Source organism: Thermobia domestica, chromosome 2 (genome assembly GCF_964235325.1).
Source record: "Thermobia domestica chromosome 2, izTheDome1.hap1.1, whole genome shotgun sequence".
Taxonomy (NCBI): domain Eukaryota; kingdom Metazoa; phylum Arthropoda; class Insecta; order Zygentoma; family Lepismatidae; genus Thermobia; species Thermobia domestica.
This window is the reverse complement of record NC_137455.1, coordinates 301,795,688-301,821,563: the sequence shown is the minus strand read 5'-3', so window position 1 is coordinate 301,821,563 and position 25,876 is coordinate 301,795,688. Positions and strand designations below refer to the sequence as shown.

Sequence of the window (25,876 nt, the reverse complement as noted above, 5' to 3'; positions counted from 1 at the left end):
GAAATGTTTACAACCGTTGGCATTATCTATCAAGAATAGCAGGCATAATAAATTTAAGAATGTTTGTTCTATGGATTCAAATTGCTGCCTTTTGGAGTCATAGTCTAATTTCTTAAGTATTAAATAGTGTGCGATTCACGGGTTCCATTTCGGGCGAAGGTAAATATGGTTTGGATCTCTCATTAATCTATAAGTCCATTTCACATAAAGCCTCGCTGCTGGAGGGGAGGCTAAACCCAAAATAATATCATTGAAGACATTAGCCCCTACAATTCAGTTACAATCATTTGGGTTGTCGTTGCTAAAACTGTTCATATTGTTATAACCCAACAATAACTTACATAATTAGCATTTATATATTCTGTTTCTAATAAACGTACCTTCCGACTTGCAATTCCTCTCCCGACTAAACTATATATTTTCGACTGATTCAGGTTTCATGTTCTCTACACCAGTCGGCTAATGAATGCCAAATTGATAAACATATGTATATTTTCGCGGAATTGTATCAAAGGAAATTTGCAGTATTTTATTAGCAATATCGTAATACTTAGGAACGTTTTTTTTTTCTTGTAAAAACACATGCTAGAGTGCGATTCCATTAGGAATTGTAGTATTTGAAAGAAAATGCACAATTTAAGCTGTCTAGAAAAAGCAAGAACATTTTGTTTATTTCATTGATATATTTCAGCAGTATTGCTTCTATAAAATGTTCCTAGAAGATTTTTAGTTTAATAATATAGAATTGTAATGTATTTGGATCGAACAGTGTGTAATGTCTTTTTATACATGAATGACGTGACTTGTATTATATTCGTATTATACTAAAATGTAGTCTCCTTAGCTGGTTGTCATAATAAGTATGATTATAACAAAAATTGTGGATATCGTTGCAGATATGGTTATAGGAGGATGTGCAAAATTAGAAATTTGATTTCATCAGTTAGTGATGCTGTTAAAGAATATTTTCTGTCAACATCTGTGCATGGTCTTGTTCATATTTACCAAGCACCTAATTTTATATTGCAGTAAGTACGATTGCTTCATATCTGTACGTTGACCTGAAGGTTAAGGACAGTAATATTATATAAGTAGTTAAATACAGGCCAGAACGGAAGATAAGATTTGAAGTTAATTTTAAATTACGCCATTAATATAATAGAAATTCGGATTTCCTTCTAGTATTATTTTAAGTACAAATTTAGTAATGGGTTTTATGAGATTGTCAAACCAAACTGAACTTGCAGATAGTTTCTAAAATATTTTTTCCTCATAAATTTGGTATCTGTAGTGCATTTACAGAGTTAGGTCTTGTATATGCTGTTTGTTTTTTGTTGTTTTCTATAAAGCAAGTAAATGCATTTGAGAATTGACCATATTTTCTTCCAGCTTCTAGTAGCTTTCGATGATTTTTTTTTAGTAAGTAATCAAATCACTTATGTTTTCTAGTACAAATTTGACCTCGGTGGATTTGAGTTTAGCGCCTTCCTTAGCCGTAACCCTATATGGGACGTAGAGGATATCAGGCGCTTGGTGAGCGCGTGGGAAAATTTTGGCCCTGGGAACTGTAGCTGTACCCTAAACCGGCCTAAACCAGTATGTTGCTATTCTGGAATAAGGTGGTATGCTTTTGGAAGCCTACCGGCTGTATAAACAAGATAAAACGTGCTTTTTCCTCTATTTCTTTTTCTCGTCTTGTATTGGAGCTAGCCTGGATCCCCGGGAAGCCCCTCCTGCGAAGAGCGTAAGCGATTTAGCTTTGCTTCTATTCCCACTGAAACGCCTGTAGGATAGAAAGTGAAGCTGTTGTATTCAATGATCCAAGCTTCCGACCAGACTGTATGAATTTGTCCTTTGATCCAATTGGTATTAGCTGCTAAGGTGAATATCGTATTTCATGAAACGTAGTACGAGAAATCGTATATGCAGGTGTTCCCATAGACATTGAATATCCTTGGTTTCCACGAAGAACTGCACCATCAACACTATCAAAATTTAGCATTGGTCTCATTCGCATACAGATGACTATATAAACAAAATCAAACAAGACTTTTCCAAGTGTTGAGTGAATAGTTTGTTATTTGGAGTCCATTCAGCATCATCTAAGAACGGAAGTTACTCACTGTATTTCATAATATTTTGAGAACGTAAGATGAAAAATTGTATATTCGAGTCCTACAATATCATTGTATTCCACGTGAAAGGTCTTATGTGAATAACTACATCAGCGAAACCTATACTATATAATGATATTTGTTTTGAAGCAATGAAGACATATTTTATCGAAACACAGTCCCATAGTAAACGATTTCTAGTAATAAAATCACTTATGCAGAAAACCCAAAGATCAAATTATGCCAACTAATTTGAAGTTAGTATAGCCTTGAAGTCACACGAGAAATTGGATGTGGTTAAAGAGACCCTGAATATTTAGGACGAGTTTGAAAATTGAACAACGCTTTGACAACAATTCGACAACGTTTACCACATGCAATCGTTGTTGCCTAAAGTTTAAAATAACAAAAGAGGGGAAATCAAACAGCATGTAATAGATATGTAAAACAATATAAATACTTCATACAGCAAGAAGCAGTAGATTTATGTGAAGCTGCTGATGTAGATCTCATTCACGGGGATGGAATTCCTGAAAGTCGTAAATTTCAAGAACATTTAAAGGATTATAAAAGCACAGTGTATAGGATCCTGTGAGGAACTGATGTTATGTTACAAGCACCACGAATTGATAACGAGCTAACGTCTTTAAGTTTACTTTACATACACAACAATCACAATGTTAAATAGCATGTTTAACTGCAGTTATTATTGCGAAAGTTGTCGTAAGAAATTTGGAGACAAGTATGAACATTTGAAACATTGTACAGCTGTATGTTTTCGATGTTATCAGATGCCACCATGTGATTTTAAAGAACACATATTACCTTCAACGATTGTAATCTAGAATTCTATGGTCAGTCATGCTATGAATATCATAAGTCAGCTCCGTATGAAATTGGAAAGCCTTTGTGTTTCATTGTGAAATGTTGTGCCCAGTGTTGTGGCAAAAAAAAGAATCTCACGTATGTGTAGAAACGTATTGCAATATTTGATATGCTATAGTAACACCGAATAAGAGTGGCACATGAGAGTAAATGAAGGTAGAAAATCAAGAAAGCCAACGAAAAAACAATCATCGAGAGGAAAGCTATGATTTATTTTATGATATTGAATGTACACAAGATACGAAAATAAAAGGGACACATCTCACCTTGAATGCATTACAATCGCCAGTGCTTATAACTTGGTGTATCGAACAAATTTATTAAAGGAAAATGCTATTGGTATTATACCAAAGAACGGGTACCGGTTGAGATGTACAATCAATTTCAGTAGTTGTCTTGGGAAGAAAAGCAAGAAACATTCAAATTACTAATGTTGCATGTAGTGAGGAAAAACGAATTGCATCAGTGAAAGTAGATGGTGGATGGACAGACCCCGATGCAGGAAGAATACACATGTGGGACTACGAAGGTTGTTTTGCACGTGGTTGCATTTTTGCTACCCTAATGAAAGATATAAAAACATATATAACAATGCTACAGACACCATGGAATTTCGGTATGAAGCAACAAAGAAGAAGATCCAAAAATTAAAAGATTTTGGCTGTGAAGTTCACGAAATATGGGCTGTCAATTAAACAAAAACAATTGGCAGGAAATAAAGAGATTAAGAAGTATGTTGATAGTAATCAGTACGCAAACAAAACTCAATTGAATCCTCGTGACGCTTTTTATGAAGGTCGTATGAATGCCATACGTTTGAGTCATAAAGCACAAGAGTCTGAAGTAGTAAGAATATGCTACAAAGAAGTTATTAGCATGTACATTTACGTCTCTAAAACCAAGAAATTTCCAATTCGCCACCTAAGTATCTATTTGCCTGGAGATTCAAATATTACCAGCATGGGAGAAGTAGAAGGATTAGTTAACTAATCTTCATCCAAAAACTCTCTCCCATCCAGTGCTCCCTTTTCAATCAAATGATTGATTAATGTATCCACTTTGTCGTACATGTGATGAATTAAACCAGGTATCTTGTAATCATATGAAGATCGATTTCTACATGATACATTGGTAGCAGATGAAGTAAAAAAACATTGAAAAAAGGATACAACAAAATGGATATTCATGAAATTAGGGGTTATGATGTCGTTTAACATAATGAAAAAACATTGCATGTCGGCTTATTTGCAGAGTACATATCCATCTTCTTGAGAGCACAACGGAAGCTAGTGGATAGACATCATGGTGTGAAACTGATGAGCTAAAGGAGAAGTGCATTCAGCATTTTGTGGAAAGGAAATAATACATCTTGATTTAAAGAAAATTAAGCATAATCTATCACTTAGGGATTCAGATAAATTAATGTTAAATTCATTTTGAGGAAAATTTGGTCAACGTAAGAAGATGGGTCATGCAAGCATCATTAATGACTACAAGGAATGATATGATAAATTAACATCCCATGATATAAATGTACATCAAACATTTCCAGTAAATGATGACATGCTGTATGTATATTGGCAATACACAGACGAAGTTCCTGTTTCACTACTAACAGTAAACGTTGTCATAGCCGCATACACAACAGCACAATCAAGATTAGAATTATTTAGAAGTATTTAGAACAATTAGAAGAAACAGTGTTGTATTTTGATACTGATTCAGTAATTTACACTTAAAAAGCAGGTGAAAGTACAATTCCAACTTTTGACTTTTTAGATAGTTTAACAAATGAATTACTCGTATATGTTAACGAGCCATATATCTCAGAACATGTATCAACTGGACCCAAGAATTGTGCGTTACGCGTTTCTGATCCCAGTATGAAGAAGGAGTACAAGTATGGAAAATAAGAGGCTTCTCATTAAATTATGTGTATTCTAAGCATATAAATTTTGATGTAATGAGGAAAATGATAGTAGATAATGAAGAGGAAGCAGAATAAGAAGAATCTCGACCCACAGAAGTCAAAATTACAAATAAAAAAATTGCAGTAGGCAAGATCATATTATCTTTAGCTTGCCTAAAACAAAAGTCTATAAGGAGAATATATAAAACGACGTAGAATTCCAAATTCATATGATATACTCCTTTCAACAAAAGATGAAGAAGAGAAATGTAATAGGCCCTTGATACATATACAGATAAAGAGAGAAGTTTTATACTTCTTAACATGAATACGACGTGGAAACATCCATTTGATGTACTCTTGCATGACGAAATGGATGTGGAAAAAAGTTACTTTGTAATACGATTACTTTCTAACTTATTACGTATGGTTAATAGACCGTTTCGTCATATTTATTGGTACTATGCAGAATGGCAAAATTCATACAGAGAAATTTCGATGAAACTTCAATTTATTAAAGAATTACCTCGAACAGAAACTTTTTAACTGAAACTGGACGTCATCTTATTATGTTTGATCATATGTGGGAAGTGAACAGCAATATGGTTTGATTTCTTTGAAAAGGGTTCTCTTCATAGAAATCTTAGCGTACTATTTATTACACAAAACATATTTTATCAGGGAAATGGAAGGAGAGATATGAGCTTGAATTTTTCTTATTTCGTATTATTTAAAAATTCAAGAGATAAAAAAATATTAAAAATATGAGTTAGCAGCTAACTCCTGAGCATCCCAAATTCCTTCAAGAAAGTTTCTATGACGTAACAGAGTTACCATGTAGATATTTATTTATTAATTTAAAACAGGATACGCCAGATAAACTTCGTTTAAAACAAATAATTTTCTGGTGATATCATTGCCTTTATGTTCAAACGAAATAGAAGAAGAAGATGGGTTTATATTGCTACTTTTGTACTGTGTTTGTTCATTCTATCAATATATCTCCAAGAGTTAAACACGGAGATCTTCTTGGTGCGCTGAGCAAAGCAAATCATAAATTACGTAGAACTGTAATGGCAAATGCAGACTTTTCAGTGATTCCTAGTATTAATTAATGTTGTTATAATGTATTAAACAACATTATTATTACAAGAGGACGCTTCGATATCCTGTGAACAAGGGAAACTGAAACGAAAAGAAGAAGCGCATTTACTAGTGCAACAGGGTGGATTCATACCGGCATTATTAGGTCCTATCTTAATTTGTGCATTATCAAGTTTACTATTTCGTTAGTGCAACGGAACACGCAATGAAAATTATTTTAGTTCCACCTGAAGTTCTTAATCGAATACAAACCCCAGGATCATCATCATCAGCCCTAGAGAAACGTGAATCTCCTTTGGATCAAGAAATGCAACAGGTTTTACATTTATCTTCTCTTAGTGATGAACACAAGTGGAATCAATCTAGTACTGCTCTTCAAAAATATTAACATTTAGTACGAAACCAAGAACTTGTGACACTTTCGATTACGTCAACTATATCAGAGAAATTTTGTTATCTATACCAACATGTTTCGTAAAAGCGCTGAATTACTACTGCATAAAATGAAACACGATGATAATATTACGTGCGATAACAAATTAGCTGTATACATCAAAGGTGATAAACTAGAAGGATCTCACATTATAGCTTTAATCTGCGATGTGTCGCGACCACGGAAACACACCTATCCACATGGATGGTAAAAATGTTGCAATTATTTATCTTCTAATAACACAAATCAAGAACTTATTAGAAACTCAAAACGTTTGTCATTTATTTTACGACGAACAAAAGCATCATCGCAACGGAAAAACTACCTTTGAAATTGTTTGTAGAAGACGAAGAAGGAGCAGAAAATAAAAAGAAGTAGCATCTCCTATAAGGACACGTGAGTGTAAATGTCCAGCTTGGTCAAAGGGGAAACCATAAACAAACAGATAAGCAATATTTGCTACAACCCTTCACATCCTTCTTCGTGTTCAACTGTTAAAATTGCAGATAGCTATACAGAAGCTATACAGACACTGTATAAGAAAATGGTTGCTGAAGGAAACAACATATACGTTACACCAGCACGTCGTCGTTTTAAAAGATATTTCTATGTAGTGAAAAACATTGCTGATGAGGGGAAAAGTGATATTAATGATCTTCAATCTCTTCATAAATTTAATGACGGATATCGTTATATTCTTACAGCGATAGATGTGTTCAATCGATATGCCTGGGACCTGAAATTAAAACCTAAAAATACAAACGATGTTTTAAAAGTATTAAAAATCGTTTTCAAAGACTGAAAACCAATGCATTTCGAACAGATAAAGGAAGTGAGTTTACTAATAAAACAAAACACAAGTACTTGCAGCAAATGAAAATAAACAACATTACAACTAAAAATCCGAATATAAGCTAGTATTGTAAACCGTTTTAATAGTACTCTAAAAGAAAAAAATGTGGAAGTATTTCACAAAGTATCAAACCTATAATTATGTAATTTGTATTATCTGTTCTTGTGACATAATTCAATGAATTCAAGCATTAAGATGTCACCTGAAAAAGATTCTCAAAAGAACCTATTACAACTATAGCATCATCAGCATGATAATAAAATAAAGAGGAAGAAGAAGAATCCAGATTTCTCAAAACATCTTAAGAATGGTGATACAGTACAAATTAGTAAAACTAAACGTACATTCGATAAAGATACATGCAAAACAATACTTGTGAAATATATAAAGTGGGATTGGCAAAACCGGTTTTTGTGAAACCCGGAAAGTGGTTTCTAAAAAATCGGAAATCCGAAAAACCGGCATTTTGGTTTTCTACAAAACCGAATCGGTTTTTCACCGAAACCGGCTTCGGTTTCTTTAAGAACCGGTTCGTTTTACCGAAACATATTTCGTTTTTTTAAAATAGCCGGTTCGCTTTTTACCGGAATGGTTTCGATTTTCTCAAAAAACGGGTTCGGTTTTTCATCGAAACGGATTTCATTTTTTTCTCCAAGCGCGCTTTCTGTTTTCTCCAAAATCGGTTCGGTTTTCTAAAGTAACGGTTCGGATTTAAGCGAAATTCGTCTCGGGTTTTTTCAAACCCGGTTTCGTTTCTCACCAGAGTGTTGAAATGACGGAGACAAGTACAATTGGAAGGAAGTTTGACAGAGATATTGCCTTTGACCATATCCTACAGGGTGTTCAAAACAACACCGACAACGTTTGGGAGATGTCTCCTTACACCAAGATGAGACGAATAGTAGACAAACCGGGGTGCACAAACGTTTCCTTTCGGAGTTATAGACTGCCGAAAACATGAAAAAATGAATTTTAAGTTCCATAGCTCCTAAACCATGCGACGTCCTGCAGGCGGGTCAAGACTTCACTTAGAAACTAATATATGGCCTATCCAAATATCCATTTTTAAGAATCCTGGAGCATTTCCACAACAGTTTTATATAGGTAATAATTGAGTACTTGAACTTATATGCCTGTAGCCAAACTCCCTCTATAAAAATTATTGGTTGAGTACCTTAGGATTCTGAAATATGCAATTTTGCATAGGGAACATATTAGTTCCTATGTGAAGTCTTGACCCGACATCGGTAAGTCACATAGTTTAGGAGCTATGTACCTTTAAATTTCATTTTTTCGTGTTTTCGGCAGCCTATAATTCCGAAAAAAAGCATTTTTGCACCCTGGTTGCCCTATACTTTCGTCTCACCTTCGTCTCGGGAATCACCACGCAAACGTTATCGATGTTGTTTTTAAACACCCTGTATATTTAGAGGAAACACCAAAATTATTTCACCGAAAATGGCATTTTCGTAGTAGCTATTGGATAGGAAACTTAATTATATTCGCTCTGCAGATGCTATGGCAAATGAAGTAGTGATGGTATTGAGACCAAGACTTTTATATACCGAGACGAGACCGAGATACACCTCTGTAAATCGGGACGAGACTTAGGTCAGTCTCGAAAAATCTGTGTCGTCACGAAGATTAATTGCTAGTAAAACTGCCTTTACTCAAAATTTGTTTCTTTGCTGCTAGATAATATGGGAGCAGTTGACTGATCTACAGTGGCGTATTTAGGAGTGGTTATCGGACTCAAGCCCCTCCCGAAATAAATTTGTGATCATTTCTTCGAATTACATTTACAACACAAATGTTTATTACCCGTTCCTCAAGAATCTCTCGAAACAAAATCCACTGCTGATGTGAATAGCCTTCACTCTGTCTCTCTCTCTCTCTCTCTGTCTGCCTCTGTACATGTATACATCAATACCGTGACAATCGCCTTTATTTGGTTCCGCACATTCCTTCCTAATGCAAGCGTTAGTTTCATTGTTTGTCATCAACATTTCTACTGGAATGAGATGTTTCCTTTTGCAAGTACATCGCTTTTTCTTGGAAATTTGTTGCCGAAGGCTGACGCATGGTTGAGTGCTAGGAGAGGGATGAATTTTTGCCTTTCGCTGTTGTTCTGTTAACACTACGAGGAGATTTCACTCATAGAGCTTATGACTAAATGGAGGGAGAGGAGAGAAGGTCAGCTATGAGATGATCACTAGTACTATAGTTTTGAGACTGTGTTTGTTGTTCGTCTGGCAAGTCGGCAGCTGTACATTCAGAAAACTTGGCTTTCTCCTTAGGAGATCACTGCTTTTTTAAATCTGCCCCAGGCTACACATTTGCGCTTGTTCGTTACACACCGCCATCTGGAAGGCAGTGTTGAGGGGGGGTTGTTTCGTTATTTCCCAGTTCTTCCAAAGTGAATCTTTTATCATTAACATATAGATATTTGAAATTAAGTTAGCAAGTCTTCTATCATTGTGTTCTTCTTGCATGTAGTGGCGGGTCGCGGGCATAACTTCACCGGACATAAATTCACCTACATTAATGCAAAAGCGGACAAAAGTTAACCGGACGTAAGCTCACTGTAAATACTCCGGTACATCATCTCAATCTTGATTTTAGAAAGACTTACGACTCGGTTAGAAGAGAAGCATTGTACGACATTCTTACAGAATTTGCAATACCGAAGAAGCTAATAAGATTAATTAAGATACGTTTAAATGAATAACATAATAAAGTCCGGGTAGGAAAATTTATGTCCATGAGCTTTCACGTCGAGAATGGCCTGAAAAAAGCATATGCGTTGTCGCCATTATTATTCAACTTTGCAAGATAGCAACCAGGGACTAAAGTTAATGGGACTCACCAGGTTATGAAGTATGATGATGTAAATTTAATAGGGGATAGTAGGAAAACAATAGAAGGAAATGCAGAAGTCTTATTAAGCGCTTACAAGGTCATGCGTTTAGAAGTAAATGCTGAGAAAACTAAATGCATGGAAGTTCGTCGAGATCGTAATACGAAAACTTATGGATGCGTTAAAATATCGAATAATACTTCTGATAACATGAGTACTTTCAAATATCTGGGATCAATATTAACAGACGAAAACCATATCCACGAATAGATTAAATGTCGATTAAAAGCAGGGAATTCTTGTTATTATTCAGATCAAAATCTCTTGTCATCGCGAATTCTGTATATATTACTTTGGGTAATGGACAAACAGAGGCGCAAAAATTCAATTTGGAATTAACATTATCGTCTACGGGAAAAGTACGCAAATATGCAAAAACATACTTGTTTAAAAAAAATACGATGTTTCAGTTTTTATTATATTTTTCAACAGTATTTAATAAGATCTTTAGAAGGAGCCTATACTCGCCTCTAGAAGCATACCATTACCCAACTACGGCTAATCAAATTTCGGCCAATTTGATATTTTAAACTCCCACTACAACTCCTCCACCCTCAGTGAGAGGATGACAACCTTTGTTGCCAAACGTCAACGACCGCGAAGAACTACTTTACTGTTCTAGGGAAAGCAATCTATTGCCTCGTTACTTTGTGTATATCCGTGGGAAATATTTAATAACATTTATGTAAATATTTCAATTGTACTGTATATATACACATTATTTATTGTTTTTAGTACGGAAGTTCTATTTGCAGAGTTTAAGTTATTGTCGAGGGTGTATCGTCTTAAGATTTGCTGTGTGTGTGTGTTTGCGTTCGTGTTTGTGTTTCATCGACCTTTATGCTTCTTCTATAAGGTATTGTTTTTTTTTTTTCTTCTTGTAAATAGTAAATTGTAAATAATGGAACCGTCAATATCTGTGCAGTCACCAGAATGTTATTGGATAGGAGGGGAAAAAAGCTGATTCTTAAAACTGGAGAGCGACAATTTATTCTTAACGTTTATTCGCATTTCCGCCCCCAAGAACAGGGAGGGGGAAGAAAAACTTCCGTACGGGAGGCTGTGGATAAAACTGCTGCGGCCACTCTCGTTGCGAAATCTACTGTATATGATATAAAGAAGAAGGATTTAATGAACAACGGTAAATTAGAAATCCTAGGCAAGATAGAAAAAGTGAAAAGCGAATGACACGTGTCGACCAGGCCCTTATCCAGGGGGGTCTATTGGGGTGCCCCCTTAAATTTTCGCTGGCCACCTAAAATTTTCAGGGTAGGCTTGCAATTAACAACAATATGGTGATAAACTCTAATATATCCCCCTTAACTACGGCCGGGCCACCTACATTTTTGGGCTGGGAACCTTCCTGGTATCAACATTTATCAAAATTTTATCCGGGAAACTATAAGGCGGAAAGTACTTGAATTTTTCAGGAGAATTCAGGGTGGATGTGTTTTTTATTATTATTATTATTATTACTATTATTATTATTATTATTATTATTATTATTATTATTATTATTATTATTATTTGTGGAGAAAGAGAGTAGCATAACTCATCTTTATTTAGATAGCAAAACCATAGATTTTTAAAATTTAACAACAGCGTTATTTTAACTTCTTGATATTATTACACACCTGGAGCCATCCCCTCAACTATCAAACATTATTTTTCTGAATATTTGTAATCACTCGCAATGGTAATGGCTGAGGTAGTTCAGCTGAATTATTCTTACCAATTATTGTAATATGAATTTTCAATATATATAATTCGTGTTATTTTCTACAGCGCTGGGAGAAGATGAAATTTATACACTATTAATGTAAAATTTGGCACTCTTAATGAGAAATATCGGACTTTTTAAAGACAATAAGAGAAAATTGCTGTTTTGCCCCCCTTTTAGGCGTGTAAACACGAAAGTTCATTTTCCTTATGGGAGATTCAATGTTAAATTTTAGAAGCAGTTTTCTCCAATAATTATTCGTAAAGATTTTGGAGCATATTAGTTGTATTTGTTACAAAATGCAAAAACACACATTCACAAAGCTAGTAAAACCGTCTCAAACAATATTTTGCGAAGGTCCCCCTTTTGGGGGGAAAGGGGCGTTAAAAGGTGGTGGGTGATATTTTACCAAAATCCCAAAATTTATTTTCGGAATGCCAGTATGCGTGAGATTAATCACAAATGTCACAGAATTAATGCTCCTATGTCCTTACATGTAAGAGTGACTGATAATGGGGCTACAGCCCCCTTTCAAAAATAAAAAAAAAATCACCGTAAATATCCTTAGTAGGGACATACGAGAAGAAGGTATTTTTTTTTTAAAATTAATGTAAAATTAGGCGACATTTTATCAAATGAGTATGCGTTTTTCAAATCCGGAATGTTATTTTGATAACGCATTGCCATAGGGGAGACAGGGGGCGAAGCACTTGATGATGGATCTTTATAAAAATTTAAAATTTTGTTTTGGAAATGCCAGTGAGCGTCAGATTTTTCACTACTGTAACATAATTAATATTCTAATGCTTCTTGCATGTGCCAGTAACTTATATGGTGCTAGCCCCATTACAAAAATAAAAAAAAATCACCATAAATATCCTTAGTAGTGACATACGAAAAGAAGGCACTTTTTGTCAATTAATGTGTAACTTAGCGTCGTTGTAGCACAAAGTTATGAGTTTTTCACATCTGAAATGTTATTTTACTAACCACTGCCCTAGGGAGGCACAGGGGGCGAAGCATCAGATGATAGACCTTTTTAAAAATTCCAATTTTTTTTTGGAAATGCCAATGAGGGTCAGCTTATTCACAAATGTCACAGAATTAATATTCCGATGCTCCTTACATGTGCCAGTGACTGATATGGGGTTACAGCGTCCCTTCCAAAAGTCATATTAAAAATACACCATAAATATTCTTAGCAGGAACATACCGAGAGAAACTATTTAAAAAAAAATTAATTAAGTTAAATTTGGTGGTATTGTGCTAAGAATTTATGTGTCTGTTAATATGGGATGTTACTTTGGTACCGCACCTCGTTAGGCGAAACATAAAATGATGGATGTTTATAAAAATTGATTTTTTTCTGAAAAAAATGTTTTTTTTTTCATAAATTTCGCAGAATTAATATTCCGATGTTTTTGCATGTGTCAGTGATTGATATGGGGCTACAACCCCCTTCCAAAAAAATCACAAAATTTAGCCATAAATATTTTAGCACGGACATCGGGAAAAAACATTATTTCTTGTCAAATTAATGTAAAGTAATTTGTTATCTTAGTAAAAATGTACTCGTTTTTGAAATATAGAATGCTATTTTGGTGACACCGATTAGGAAGGCACAGGGCGCGAAGCGTAAGCATTTGAATCTTTATAAAAAAATCCAAATTTTATTCTGGAAGTGTGAATGATTATCAGATTAATCACAAATGACAAAGAATTAAGATTCCGATGCTCCTTGCATGTGCCAGTGATTGATGTGGGGCTACGGCCCCCTTCCACAAATCACGATAAATATCCTCAACAGGGACACACCGGAAGAAGCTATTTTTTTAAATCAAGTAATGTGAAACTTGTCGCTGGCGTTTTTATTTAATTCGGTATAATTTTGATAACACACCACCTTTAGCGGCAAGGGGGCGAAGCATAAGATTGTGGATCTTTATGAAAATTCCAAATTTTATTTTGAAGATGATAATGAGCGTGAGATTAGTCACAAATGTCACAGAATTAATATTCCGATGCTGTTTGCATCTCCTAGTGACTTATATGGGCTACAGCCCCCTTCCAAAGATCACAAATATACACAGTAAATATGTCATAATTGATATGTAAGTTGTCATTATTCCAAAACAAAAAAAATATATATACAATAAACCTGGAAAATACTGTAAATGAATAACTTCTGTCAGTGTAACTGATTATTTATATAGGTTTGTTGTTATGGTGTCATTGGAATATAATCAAAGAATTTTATATTTTTAAAAATCAATTAGGGCTATTTTTATAGCAGAAAATCTCGTACACAAATTACCTACCTATTTTCTACACTCTTAATCAGAACCATCTCGAAATAAAACACAAAATGACAATGGAAAACGAATCAGGAGCAAAGAAAAATCTTAATGAAAGGTAAGATCTTAAAAATTAAAAGTGAGCTTTACGTTTCAATATTGTTTGCTTTATTCGTAAAAAGAAAAAGCACGTATTTTCATTACTTCTTACACAATAACCGTATTATCCAAATTTCCATATAACAACTTATTCGTAAGTAATGCAGACGTAATACACACGGACACACGGTTGTAATAGAAAGAAATGATTCCCGAGGAATAGGAATCAGTTGCTGGAAATTATTATTTGTTAAAAACAACTCTTTTCGGCTCTACTATCACTAATTGTTTAAAAAGATCATTAGCCTAAGTGTAAAACCCACAAAATCAACTTACTTTTATTCGGCATGCCCTCCTGAATGAGCAAGACATAAATTAATGCGATTTACTAATGAAACTGTGAACACCTTCTCCAACATATCTGGAGTGATCATCTCTATACTGTGGACAATCCTCTGTTTCAAGTCCTCTACACTGTTACATGACTTTTGGTAGCCAATTTGTTTTAGGAATCCCCACAAGAAAAAATTGCAAGGTGTAAGATCCGGACTTCTTGGTGCCCATTCGACACCTGACCCCATAAAAATAATCCGTTCCCCAAATTTCTCTCTCAAAAGATTTATAGTCGTATTTGAGCAATGCGCTGGCGCTCCATGTTGCATAAACCATAATTCATCACTTTGACGTAAATTTAAACGACCAAGTTCAGCATATACTTTTTTCTCTTAGTATGATGACGATGCTACATTTTCACCAAAAAAGAAAGGTCCTATCACCTCAGTCGCAGTTATACCACACCAAATCATTATTCCTCGTTTGTCCATTGACACTTCTGATCTCACGTTCGGTTGTATCGATGACCAATATCTTGCATGTGATGAGGACACAGAACCATTTAAGAAGAATTTTGCTTCATCGGAAAACATCACTTGAAATAAGAACATAGGGTTTTCATTTAACTTCTCGATAAGCCAGTTACAGAAATAAACACGATCACCACAATCACTTGCACACAATCCAGAAACCATTCGGACCTTGTATGGTTTTACCTTCAAATTTCTTAAAATTCTTTGAAGCGCAGTTTTCTTAATATTTAAGCCTAAGCTTCGACGAGCAAAGGATTTCCGCGGTGACCTAGTAACAGATAACAACACCTGTCTTTTTGTTTCTTCTGTAGATACACTTCGAGATCTTCCTGCACTTTTCCTAGATGCAAGATGGGCAGTGTGAAAACAATTGTTGCGGAACTGTTTGTATACACGACTCCAAAAGTGCATTACCACCTGCAATTCTCGTTTTCCTGCAATAGCAGGCAACCCAAAAAGCTCGGCGGTTGGGTTGGTTCCGAATTCGAAAGGCGTTGGACCAAACCTCAATTTTGTTAAAAATATATCAGTGTGGCAAACTGAAAAATAAGGAAATAAAACAAATTGTTAAGAATGACAATTTTATTATCGTGACGGAGTTGGATGACATCAAAAGTTACAAAATGATCTTACTTAAGCAGTTCAAAAAAGATGAATGGCAAAAGACACATATCAGAAAAAACATTTCTCTCCTTCTCCCCCCCCAAAAAAAAGAATTTTAAAAAAGTTACATAAAGTAAAGGTTTAGTATAAAAGACTCACCCAAAATTTTGAAAATTGACACGCGAAATGCAAGAATAACTGAATCCAAGTGAATAAAATTGTGCACAGATATTCCAGGCGTAAAATGTGGGAATACAGGCTTCATATTTTCCTGGAAAAAAACGGTAGGGTGGGGCACGGACCCCTCCAAACCCTTGATCACGAGATATCAAAAATGCTTGTAACAGTATGTCAGATGTGTGTAAAGGACATGAAGAATTGTAACGAAACTTTTTCTATGGACAACACGTAAAAAATAAAGGAATACGAGGTTTAAATGTTCTGCGGAAAACAGTTTTAGGGGGCAAAAGCCCCAACGAAAAATTTTGAAATTTGACGTCCGAAAGGTAAGAAGAAGTGAACCGAACTGAATGAAATTTTGCACAGATATTATAAACATAAAATGAGGGAATACGGGTTTCTTATTTTCCTTTAAAAAACGGCTGGGTAGGGCGCGGACTCCTCCAAACATTTGATCATGAAATATCAAAAGTACTAGTAACAAATGTCAGATGGGTGTAATGGACATGAAGAATTACAACGAAACTTTTTGTATGGACAATACGCAGAAAATAAAGGAATACGTTTTTTTTTATTTTCTGCGGAACCCACCCCAAAATTTTAAAGAGAAAGATAAGAAGAAGTGAACCGAAGTGAGTGAAATATTGCAAAGATGTCGTAGGTTTAAAATGAGGAAATACGGGTTTCGTATTTTCCTGCAAAAAAAGGTTCGGTGAGGCACGGACCCCTCCAAACATTTGATCACGAAATATCAAAAGTGCTAGTAACAGTATGTGATATGTGTCTAAAGAACATGAATTGCAACGAAACTTAATGTATGGATAATATGCGAAAAACATACGAATACTGTTTTTTTTATTTTCTGCGTAAAAATGGTTTTACGGGGAAAAGCACCCACCCAAAATTTTGAAAGTTGACGAACGAAAAGCAAGGACAAGTGAATCGAAATGAATGAACTTGTGCACATATATTGTAAATGTAAAATGAGTGAATACGGGTTTCGTATTTTCCTGGAAAAAACTGTTGGAAAGGGCACGAACCCTTCCAAAGTTTTGATCACGAAATATCAAAAGTACTAGTAACAGTGAGGTGTGTGTAAAGGAAATGAAAAATTGCAACGAAACATTTTGTATGGAAAATAACCATAAAATAAATCAATACGAGTTTCTTATTTCCTGCGGAAAAACTGTTTTAGGGGTCAAAGGCTCCTACCCAAAATTTTGAAAGTTGACACCCGAAAGACAAGAAGAAATGAGCCGAAGTGAATGAAATTTGCACAAGTACTGCAGATGTAAAATGAGAATAAGGGTTTTATATTTTCTTAGAGAAAACAGTTAGGTGGGGCGCCGACCCTCCCAAACGTTTGATAACAAAAAATCAAAAATAATATTAATAGTATGTGAGATGTGTGTAAAGGAAATGAAGACTTTCAACGAAACTTTTTGTGTGGGAAATGTGCTGAAAACAAAAAAATACGGGTTTTTCATTTTTGCGGAAAAATGGTTTTATGGGACAAAAGGCCCCACCCCAAAATTTTGAAATTTGGCACCCAAAGGGAAGAAAAAGTGAACCGAAGTGAATAAAATTTTGCGCAGATATTGTAGACATAAAATGAGGGTATACGGGTTTCGCATTTACCTAAAAAAAAACGGTTAAGTGTGGCACGGACTCCTCCGAATCTTTGATCACGAAATTTCATAAGCGCTAGTAACAGTATGTCAGATGTCTGTAAAGGACATGAAGAATTGCAACGAAATATTGTGTATGGAGAATACGCAAAAAGAAAATGAATACTTGTTTCTTATTTTATGCGGAAAAATTATTTTGTGGGCAAAAGAACCCACCCCAAAATTTTGAAAATTGATGCCCGAAAGGTAAGAAGAATTGAGCCGAAGTGAACGAAATTGTGCACAGATATTGTAGGCATAAAATGGGGGAGTATGGGTTTCGTATTTTCCTTGAGAAAACGGAAGCGTGGGGTGCCGACCCCTCCAAACCTTTGATCACGAAATATCGAAAGTACTATTAATAGTATGTCAGATGTGTGTAAAGGACATAAAGAATTCCAAAGAAACATTTCGTATCGACAATACGCAAAAAATAAAGGAATACGGGTTATTTATGTTCTGCGGGAAAACGGTTTTAAAGGCTATAGCCCCACCCAAACTTTTGAAAGTTGAAGCCCGAAAGGCAAGAAGAAGTGAGCCGAAGTGAATTAAATTGTGCACAGATACTGCAGACGTAAAATGAGGATACGGGTTTCGTATTGTCCTGGGGAAAACGGTTCCGTAGTGCGCCAACCCCTCCAAACCTTTGATCACCAAATATCAAAAGTACTAGTAACAGTATCTGAGATGTGTGTAAAGGACATGAAGAATTGCAACATATCTTTTTGTATGGACAATACGCAAAAAATAAAGGAATACGGGTTTATTATTTTCTGCGGAAAGACTGTTTTATGGGGCAAAACAACCCACCCCAAAATTTTAAATTTGAAGCAGGAAAGGTCAGAACAAGTGAACCGGAGTGAGTGAAATATTGCACAGATATTGAAGGCTTAAAACGAGGGAATACGGGTTTCGTATTTTCCTGGAAAAAGGGGTTGGGTGAGGCACGGACTCCTTCAAACTTTTTGATCACGAAATAACAAAAGTACTAGTAACAGAATTTGAGATATGTGTAAAGGACACGAAGAATTGCAACATAATTTTTTGTATGGACAATACGCAAAAAATAAAGGAATATGAGTTTTTAATGTTCTGCGGGAAAACGGTTTTAGGGGGCAAAAGACCCCATCCAAAATTTTAAAAGTTGACGCCCGAAAGGTAAAAAGACATTAGCCGAGGTAAATGAAATTCTGCACAGATATTACAGACGTAAAATGAGGATATGAGTTTCGTATTTTGCTGAAGAAAAAGGTTGGCTGAGGCACCGACCCCTCCAAACCTTTGATCACGAAATATCAAAAGCGCTAGTAACAGTATGTCAGATGTGTGTAAAGAACATGAAGAATGGCAACGAAACATTGTGTATGCAAAATAACCAAAAAAAAATAAATAAATGAATACTGGTTTCTTATTTTCTGCGGAATATTGTTTAAGGGGTCAAAATCTCTCACCCAAAGTTTTGAAGTTGACACCCGAAAGAAAAGAAGAAATGAGCCGAAGTAAATGAAATTTGCACAGATATTGCAGACAGAAAATGAGGTTACCGGTTTCGTATTTTTCTAGAGAAAACAGTCGGGTGGAGCGCCGACCCCTCCAAGCGTTTGATAACGAAAAATCAAAAGTGCTACTAACAGTATGTCAAATGTGTGTATAGGACATGAAGAATTGCACCGAAACTTTTGTATGGACAATGCACTGAAAACAAAGGAATACGGGTTTTTTATTTTTGCGGAAAAACGGTTTTATGGGGCAAAAGACCCCATCCCAAAATTTTGAAATTTGACGCCAAAAAGTAAGAAAAAGTAAACGGAAGTGAATGAAATTTTGCACAAATATTGTAGACATAAAACGAGGGAATACGAGTTTCGTATTTACCTAAAAAAAAAAAAAAACGGTTAGTTGTTGCACTGACTCTTCGGAACCTTTGATCACGAAATATCAAGAGTGCTAGTAACAGATTGTCAGATGTGTGTGAAGCCCAACAAGAATTCCAAAGAAACTTTCTGTATGGACAATACGCAAAAAATAAAGGAATACGTTTTTTTATTTTCTGCGGAGAAACAGTTGTAGGGGGCAAAAGAACCCACCCAAAGTTTTGAAAGTTGATGCCCGAAAGGCAAGAAGAAGTGAGGTGAAGTGAATTAAATTGTGCACAGATATTGTAGACATAAAATGAGGGAATACGAGTTTCGTATTTTCCTGGGGAAAACGGAAGCGTGGGGCGACGACCCCTCCAAACCTTTGATCACGAAATATGAAAAGTGCTAGTATGTCAGATGTGTGTAAAGGACATGAAGAATTGCAACACAACCTTTTGTATGGACAATACGCAAAAAATAAAGGAATACGGGTTTTTTATGATCTGCGGGAAAACGGTTTTAGGCGGCAAGAGACCCACCATAAATTTTAAAAATTGACGCCCGAAAGACGCGAAGAAGTGAACCAAATTGAATCAAATATTGCACAGATATTGTAGGTTTAAATTGAGGGCAAACGGGTTTCGTATTTTTCTGAGAAAAACGGTTAGGGGGCTCAGACCCCTCCAAACCTTTGATCACGAAATATAAAAAATGCTGGTAACAGTATGTCATATGTGTGTAAAGGCCACGAAGAATTCCAACGAAACTTTTTGTATGGACAAATACGCAAAAAAATAAAGGAATGCTTTTTTATTTTCTGCAGAAAAACAGTTTTATGGGGCAAAACAACCCACACCAAACTTTTGAAAGTTGACTCCCGAAAGGTACATGTTGTCTCAAAGGTCGAGGGCATTCTTTATTGCTATTTTAAGGAAAAAATTTTTTAAGTCCAGCTTCGGGTATCTTCGGGAAAAAGTAAACCAGGTTCGAACCTCGAAGTTAACCTTTGCAATCGGGAGAAATTTTGCAGATGTGTTTTTCTTCTTTTAAATATAATAAGACTTGTTATTAATTGTATAAAAAAGCAACATTGATTGAAATACTTAATAATTCAATATTTCGAAACTTTGTATTAATATCAGCACATGCCTGTTTGTCATTTAGCTCTCCATACGTAATGAAACATGTAGATACGTAAACGAATCTTTCCATATGTGAAAGAATGCAGAAAATTAAGACATAGAACACAATTGTCGTCTGAGTACTAAAATAAAAGTCAAAATGGAACAAAAACAGCGTTTGCAGTGGATATGAATCAGAGCCCTGCACGGGCCGGGCGCGCCCGATTCGGCCCGGTGCCCGGCCCGGCCCGACCCGTTTCAAGTAATATCAAACTGTACCGGGCCGGGCACATTTTGGGCCGAACCGGGCCGGGCACATTTCGGGCCGAATCGGGCCGAGCACATATCGGGCCGAATCGGGCCGAACCGGGAATAGTTCCACTATTTCATTTATTTCTCACCATCGTCTCCTTTAGGCTAGTTGGCATAACTTGGAACCACCTACCAAGAAGAATAAACTAATGGATAGGGAAGATAGACATTCAGTCTCTGGTGAATTTGATGATGAAGTAGACATCTACCTCAACATGTCATCATGTGTAAGAGAACTAGATATACTGCAGTGGTGGAAGCAACAAGAACAATCATTACCAAAATTGTGTAAATTAACGCGTCAGTATCTCGTCATCCCTGCTTCTAGTGCGTCTACTGAAAGAGATTTTAGTACTCAGGAACGGAGAAATGCTCTAAAGCCTGAAACTGTTGAATCTGTTTCCGTGCTATTCGATGCGTACAAGGACATACAGTAAAGCGATGTTCATTTTGCACTATTGGTTTCTTAGGAAACCTTATATTTTCATTTTCTTAATATCAACTATCCCTTCTATTATATGTGATGTTAAGAGGCATTTTTGATAGCTGATATCTATACATTTTTCATTCAGGGGACTTTTGAGATATTTTTTGATCAACAATGATATGTGTGGATTTTGTTTTGATTTACTGCCTCGCATTCCGTCATATAGCTCTGTTATTTACTTGTTACGCACCGTTCCAGGAACATTTCATCGATCCTGGGGTCTGGGTGATTTATTTGATCATTGTTTTTTGTTATTATTATTGTAGCATCGAATTATAAAGAATACAGGAACATGTAATATGATTGGAATCTGCCGTGCTAATTGAACATTACTACAAATTGCGCTAATCTTATGAACACACCAATTCATGGTTTCGGCCTCCGTGGTCTAATGTAGCGGAACAAATTCTAATTAGTAGGTCAAGGACTTGACTTTCTCATATGTTCTTTAGGCAATTACGGCTCAAGACGTATGAATGATGATGGATGAGTTGGTGGAATGAAGACAGTGGACGAAAACGGACTAATCCAAAAACTCCCACGCTCACGATTTTTGTCCACAACAAAGCTCACATAACACGAGGAGGGATCGATCCGACGACCTCTAGCACCAGATGTGAATGCATTCTACTGGCCAGACTACGCAGACTGGCCATAATAACTAGTATTTCTTCGATTTTTTTCTGTACTTAGATTGTAAAGTATGTACCACCAGACATGTCAACTCTGACGCTCGTAGCAGTTGTAGTAGTAGAAGTAATAATAATAATAATAATAATAATAATAATAATAATAATAATAATAATAATAATAATAATAATAATAATAATAATAATAGCAGTAGCAGTAGTAGTAGTAATAAGAGTAGTAGAAGTACAGTACTTTACAGTCTTGAATAAAGAGTTAATTTCCCAAACACTAGTGGCGGCGGTTGGACGTTAAAAGTGAGGGGGCAAGACATGATCTGAATATTTTATATAAATGATAGTTTTCCTGGTTGTTTCTAACATTTTGAGGTTTGACGAAAGGTTGTATAACTAATAGGATACTATATTTTCAGTTAAAATACCGTATATCGTATATAATAGTTTATTAAGTAAATTGAGAAGAACAACGCAAGTAGATACTAGCCCTTTGTACTCTTAAACAACGAAAGTGTAAGAAGAGATTTGATTCCTTGCTCATGAACATCTTAAAATTCTGTCTGGAAAATTGTGTGATCAGATTATTTAATAAATTTGCAAAACAAATAAATAGAAAGGATAATATTAATCATAGTAATGAATAATGATGCTTGTTTTGCAAAAGTTATATTGAAACGGAGGATTAATGAAAAACTTAATATTTAATTCCAAACATGATATTAAATGTATGTTATTACTCTTAGAAAATGAAAGACAGTAAATACTACAAGCATATGCTACGACATTTAAAGAAATATTTGCTTTTGCAACTTCTTGTAATATGTTCGTTGCCATTAGGTGCAGATTTCACTTTCTTGGAACACATCAAAACACAACAATACTTACAATCCACACTTCAGTTATACAAAATAAACTTAAAACCTAGAATTATGTTCAATTTACTAAATTTTATTGTATATACACTCGTACATCCTTAAACACAACACTTCACTCGTATATTACACTACAAAACAATGGAAAAGGTAGAAGTTGTTTCTTATCACGCTCTTTTTAATCGATATTCCTTACTTTAGAAAGAAGAAAAGACATTTTAGGAACTGTCAATTTTTGTGCAATTAAAGAATAACTTGTGAAATAGGCCCTACTTTTTTGCATAATGTTCTTTCGATTAGCTTCAAAGCGGCTCACTAACATATCGAGCCCTTGTAAGAAGAAATGAAAGTATGCTGAAATTGTGCTCCAATAGGTTTTTTTTGGGGTTATTTTCTGTGGCGATTAAAACGCAATTACTGTAGCTTTCTTTACTCCACGGGAAGACAACCAATACGTATTCACGCAACAGCAAATATTATATGGCAGCATTTTTTCCTATTAATCAGTAACACATACAAAATCGTTATATTTCCAAATGAAACTATATACATTAATTGGTTACTTAAAAAAAGTGCGGGGGCAACTGCCCCCCTTTGCCCCCCCTAATCGCCGCCCATGCCAAACACATTACGATTAACACAGGCTGCCAACATTAGTTTCCGATCCGTCTTTCACAGTGTTCGGGCCGAGTCGGGCCGGCCCGGCTCGGCCCGTTTCGGCCCGATTTGTGCTCGGCCCGTTTCGGCCCGATTTGTGCCCGGCCCGTTTCGGCCCGGCTCGGCCCGAAATGTGCCCGGCCCGGTTAGAGCCCGGCTCGAGATTCGGGCCGGGCCGGGTCGCGTCGGGCACAGAATTCAGATCCATTCGGGTCGGGCCGGGCCGTCTTCGGGCCTGGGTTTCCAGGGCTCTGCCCTGCACGGGCTGGGCGTGTCCTGTTCGGCCCGGACACAAATACTATAGGGCCGAACCGGGCGCACGTATTTCCGGGTTGGAACAGGGCACTCAAGGACGGATTGGAAACTAATGTTGTCATTTTTTCCCTTAAATGTCCTCCACTACCCCTGCCTTTGCCGTGTTCGTACGGTCTTACTGTCAGTCTATGTTAATCGTAGTGTGTTTGGGAAACTGACTCTTTATTCAAGATTGCAAAGTACTGTAATACTACTAATATTACTACTACTTCTATTATTACTACTACGACCACAGTTAATACTACTATAACTGCTACGATTTCGTGTCAGAGTTGACATGTCTGGTGGTACAGAATTTACCTTCTAAGTACAGTATTTTATAACAAGACTTGTCAAACAGGGTGAAATATCCCTATTTTCATTTTCCAACCATTTTTGACCATAAATCGACTTTTGCGAGGTGAGAAAGGAAGACACGACAGAAGGAAAACAAAGTTATTGTACAAGCATTATCATCAATATTTTGCATTCCAAAATACGGAATGTTACTTAAAAAACATAACTTTAAAAGAAATATCTACTAAAATGAAAGAACAATCCTGGCATTTTAGGCGTGTGCGTAACAGTAATATACAAAATAAATATTACAATACTTTTGAGGGTCTAGATCATTTAGATTAGATATTGGTATTCCAAAGGTAAACAAATGGAATGTTTTTTTTTTCTTTTGACTGAAAACGTGATTTTGAATTATATATACAGACTGTTATACAATTCGTTTAATTTTCTACAGCACTGGGAGAAGATGAAGTTTTCACACCATTAATATAAAATTTTGCACTCTTATTGAGAAATATCTGAATTTTTCGAATTTCTAAAGGAAATAGAAGAAAATTAATGTTTAGCCCCCCTTTTGGAAGTGTAAACACAGAAGTTCATTTTCCTTATGGGAGGTTCAATGTTAAATTTTGGAAGCAGTTTTCTCCAATAAATATTCGTAAAGATTTTGGGGCAAATGAGTTGTATTTGTTACGAAATGCAAAAAAACTCATTCACAAAGCTAGTAAAGCCGTCTCAAACATTATTTTGGGAAGGCCCCCCTTCGGGGGGCAAGGGCCGTAAAAAGCTGGTGGGTGATGTGTTACCAAATCCCAAAATTTATTTTCGGAGTGCCAGTAAACGTCAGATTAATCACGAATGTCACATAATTAATGCTCCAATGCTCCTTACATGTAAGAGTGACTGATAATGGGGCTACAGCCCCCTTTCAAAAGTAAGAAAATCACCAGAAATATCCTTAGTAGGGACATACGAGAAGAAGGTGTTTTTGTTAATTAGTGTGAAATTTGGCGTCATTGTAGCAAAATAGTATGAATTTTTGAAATATAGAATGCTATTTTAGTAACGCACCGCCTTAGGGGGGCACAGGGGACGAAGCATTAGATGATGTACCTTTATAAAAATTCAAAATTTTGTTCCGGAAATGGCAGTGAGCGTCAGATTTTTCACAAATGTCACAGAATTAATATTCTAATGCTCCTTGCATGTGCCAGTAACTTGTGTGGGGCTATAACCCTCTTTCATAAAATATCCCCATAATTCTTCAATTTATTTGAGGTGACCTTTGTGCTGCCTCTGTATCATATCGGGTTGTGCATTAATGGAAGCCATGGCTAAAAATAATATACATTTCCTTTCCCCCGACTTCGATCCGACATTTTGTTCTCGAGTTACGGCTGTTTTGGGCATTTTTCCGACTGGTTTTTGGCTGGTTATAGCGCCAAAAAGAAGCATTGTGCACCCAGGTTGTCTTATCACGGTGTCAGGAATGAGCTCTCAAACGTTGTAAGTGTTGTTTTGAAACACCCTCTATATTTCTATCCTGTTTCTGATTAGCTTCTCTTTGCCAATCAATTTCCAGTATTTCCAAAATAAACCAAAAGTGAACTAAATTCACTAAATCGCCTCCCCCCTATGCTTTCTTCTTGTATAGTACTTATTATATATTTATATTGTAATTGACAG

General features: G+C 35.8%; 1 protein-coding gene across 1 annotated transcript in view; it reads left to right on the top strand.

Annotated features, from left to right (window-relative positions):
• Positions 1 to 936: 936 nt before the first annotated feature.
• The window catches only part of LOC145679468 (sodium channel protein Nach-like), a 244,203-nt gene continuing 219,263 nt past the window's right edge, over positions 937 to 25,876 (top strand). The window contains exon 1 of the mRNA XM_081750047.1: positions 937 to 1,028. The gene's annotated coding sequence lies outside the window, so the exon portion shown is untranslated. The remainder of the gene's footprint in view (positions 1,029 to 25,876) is intronic.